At 26.6% G+C, this 4,080-nt stretch overlaps 1 long non-coding RNA gene across 1 annotated transcript; it reads left to right on the top strand.

Moving 5' to 3' along the window:
- The first annotated feature begins 1,668 nt into the window (after positions 1–1,668).
- LOC136084302 (uncharacterized) lies at positions 1,669–4,080 on the top strand. The gene is made up of 2 exons (XR_010640461.1): positions 1,669–1,916; positions 2,102–4,080. It is a non-coding gene; the product is annotated as an uncharacterized LOC136084302 (long non-coding RNA).

Raw genomic sequence — 4,080 nt, 5'->3', positions numbered from 1 at the left:
AAAAAAAATAATAAAAATAAATAAATAAATAAAAACTTAAATTGTTAAACTTTTATCTAAATACCTATTATCGGTGTCAAATAATAGATGTAAAAGTTGGCTACAAATATAAATTGTCCGTTAGCCGGGCGTATAAGGGGGCCAGAGGTTGTACCAATCTACCTTCTTTATCATCTAAAAATACATATTTTTCCATAAAATTATTTTCTTTAAAAAAACAAAACAACGGAAAAACATAAATCTTTCGCTCAACCTCTTATACCTCTTATGTCCTATTCTTTACTTTTTTATAAAATTAATTATGGTGGTACTGAATTTTTTGTTTTCATTTTCTTAAAAAAAGCGTTTGTGTCCTTTATGAAAGTAAACAACAAATTTGGCTCAATTACTAATAAAAATCAGAAAAATATCTTTTACCTTTTTTTATCTTTTTTTTAATCTTTTTTAAATTATTTACGTTTAATGAGCTTTGCCTAACAACGATAGTTTATAGGTCGAATTTTTGGGTATTAACTTGCATAATAAAATTTTTGGGTATTAAATTGCATTATAAAATCTCGGTTTTAGTGAATGGCATTGATATATATTAACTGAACATACAGTGAAAAATTCAGAGCTATAACAATTATTTTCTGTTTTTAAAAATAAATTTAAAAATATTATTCTTGCTATGGATGACAATTAAGTTACTATTGATTTGAAATATAAACTTGATTTATAAGATTTATAGTAATATTTATATTAATAGATTTATTATCTTTAATTTATAACAGATCTATAGAAATTATTATTATGGATTTTTATAACAGATTTGTGAGAATTATTATTACAAATACGTGATTATTATGAGTTTATTATTATAGATTTAAGACGGCCGTTTATATTTTCAATTTTTATAGTATGAATTATTGTATTATTTTCTTTTTAAAACTGTAAAGGTTCTAATGATAAGATCATTTGATCTTCTTTCAGAAGCCTTATTTTTTTTGTTCTTGTAAAATATAGTATTTATTTTACGATAAATGTAAATAGAAAAAAATATATATATATTTTAAAATATATTTTTTGAAGTTGAAGCAAAAGTTGGAAAAACACATATTTGAGAAAAAGCAAAAAAAAATGCCTAATATTATATTCAACATGAAGTAAAGGATTTATCATTTCTTTTTCATTTTGAATGTAAATGAATATATTCATATACCCATAAAGCAATATATTGTTCTAAAAGTCAGTTTTGGCCATAAAATTAGACACCGATTTAAATAAATGCATACTCAACATTTTGAATAAAAACTTTTTTAATCTTCTTGATTGTCTTCTTAAAAGAGAAACTCTGTACATCTTAATTATTTTTTTTTTTGAAAACGAGCAGAATTTTTCTAAATCAAACTTTCCTAGGTTGTGGTGATCGTTTCTAAGCTTATATTTTCTTTTTTTTTGACAATTGGTTGAAAAAAATAATAAACTTATTTTAATTTGAATAAACATTCTAATAGAAAAAGCAAGGTCTTTAAATGCTGATACTAAAACAAACTAACAGAATGAAATTTGCATAATGTTTTAGGGTATGTTTTTAGCTTTTTAGTAATTTACAGAACCACAGTTGGGTGCGACTCGGCAAAATTTGCATTAAATTTTTGTAATTGCGGACGCAAAGGCTTCTGGGATGTGTAGTAAAGCCGGATTGTAAACATAAACAACATTCAAATAAAAATTTACAATATATACTTTGCTATTGCATGATTCAGTTAATTTTTATATATTTTTCTTTTCAATTATTTTAATTTGTCAAACTATAGTATAGATTACTAAAGATTGTCTACTGGATTATACGCAACTCCTAATTGCCAACATAAAAGATGAAAAAATGTTGATAAAAGTGTGTTATTTTTTCGCTTTCCAAGAGACGAAAATTGGTTGATATCTTTTTTATTATTTAAATTTATATATATATATATATATATATATATATATATATATATATATATATATATATATATATATATATATATATATATATATATATATATATATATATATATATATATATATATATATATATATATATATATATATATATATATATGCATTTTTATTTCAGATGTAAGCAGTGGGTTATCAATTGCCGTCGCAAAAATCTCGGCAAGAAAACTTCATTAGAACTAAATAAATCATATGCTCTATGCAGTGAATATTTTGAGCCAACATAATATTACCCAACAAATATTGGAGGCAAAAGAGCAAGTTTAACAGCAATTCCAACCCTTTTTAATGAACCCAATCCTCCTCACAAAGTTTCTATTAAAAGAAAAACACCTCAAAAAAAGTCTTTGAATTACTTTTTTTGTGTCACACAAAAAAAGTAAACCAATTACAAGTGAGCAGTCTGTAAAGTTACCAGTTTTTTTAGTACTGACACTACTAGTTCAGAAGAATTAAATGTAAGTGATAAAGCTAAAAAACAGATGTTAAATTTTCAAAAAGTAATAAACTTAAGTCGTGTTAAAAATTATCGTTTAAACAAAAAACTATTGTTTTTAAAAACACATAATAAAAAATGCAATGGATCTATTGAACATATTTGCGATCTTGCAAAAAAGAATGAACATTAGAATGAACAAGCGAACAAAACATGGAAAAAGGTAGACAATACATGACAAACTAGTTCTCTACGCATCTTGTATCATGTTCACAGGCATTCGGAAACCTACAGGCTGGATTTTCTGCAATCGTTTTGCTTTACTCAAAATGCGAGTCTATATGAATGATCGCAGCTGTTGTCTTGTATTTGACGAGGTGTCTCCCAAGCAGCATATAGACTATGAAAGAGATCTTGACCACATTATTGGTATTGATAAAGATGGGAAACTATTAAACTATGTTTTAGTTGTAATGGTTCGGAGTATAGCAATAAAGTGGAAGCAGTCAATTGCGTATTTTTACAGCAACAAATCAGTTCAATTATCACAAATAATATTAGATGCTATTGAAAAACTGACTTCAATTGGACTACATGTATGAGCTGTTGTGTGTGACCAAAGTACAACAAATATTTCAGCTTTGAAGTTACTCGGGTTCCTTAAAACAAGACCGTACATATTGCCTTCCACAATTCAAACAAATGTGTTTCTAATATTTGAGCCTCCACACTTGATAAAAAGTCTTTAAAAAAATTTAATTAGACATGATATATCTACAAATGGAAAAATTGTATCATGGAAATATTTGTAGTCTTTTTACAATACAGACAAGCAAAATCCAGATTGATTTGCTCCAAAGTTGACAGACAGCCACCTTCAACCTGGATCTTTACTATCTATGAGAGTAAAATTGGCAACACAAGTTTCCACTCACCAAGTTTCAGCAACTATGTCCTTATGTATAATCGCAAAGCTTTTACCACCTGATGTTTTGGCAACACGTGAATTCATTAAAAAATTCATTAAACACTCTTTTTGATATAATGAACTCTAGAAAATTAAAAGCAAACAAACCAGTTAGGTGCGCATTAACTGAAGGAGAGACTATGAAAACTTGGAAGATATTAAAAATTGGATTTCTACATGGCATTTTGAAAATGCTAGAAGTCAGACTAGTATTTCCAGTCACTAGGGGCTTATAAAAACAATAAGCAACATTATAACATTGTCCAGAGAGTTCCTTAGTGAAGGTTTTCATTTTGTTTGCACGTCATATTTTAATCAGGACTGTGTATAGAATTTTTTTTCGCATAATACGAAGTGAAAGTGGTTGGAATGACCAAACAATTTAAATCTGCATACCAAAATGTTTTACTACTTACTTCTGTTTAACAAGTTCTAATACAAATGGTGCTTCAGAATCTGATTTCACTGCAACAATATCGTTAGAACTACGTCTTAATTTAGTAAGTAAAAAAAGTTATGTAGCGAATAACACATTATTCATGAAACAAAGTCAACTCACACAGGTATTGTAAAACCTTAAAGGATTTGAAATTATAAATGTGTTTTGAAACTGTAGAATAGGGTTTATATTATTTTGCTATATTTTTGTGCTATAGTTGCTGCAATATTTTTTAAATAATTACTCCAAGCTAAA

Source organism: Hydra vulgaris, chromosome 08 (genome assembly GCF_038396675.1).
Source record: "Hydra vulgaris chromosome 08, alternate assembly HydraT2T_AEP".
NCBI classification, from domain to species: domain Eukaryota; kingdom Metazoa; phylum Cnidaria; class Hydrozoa; order Anthoathecata; family Hydridae; genus Hydra; species Hydra vulgaris.
This window is presented reverse-complemented; position numbering and strand designations above follow the sequence as displayed.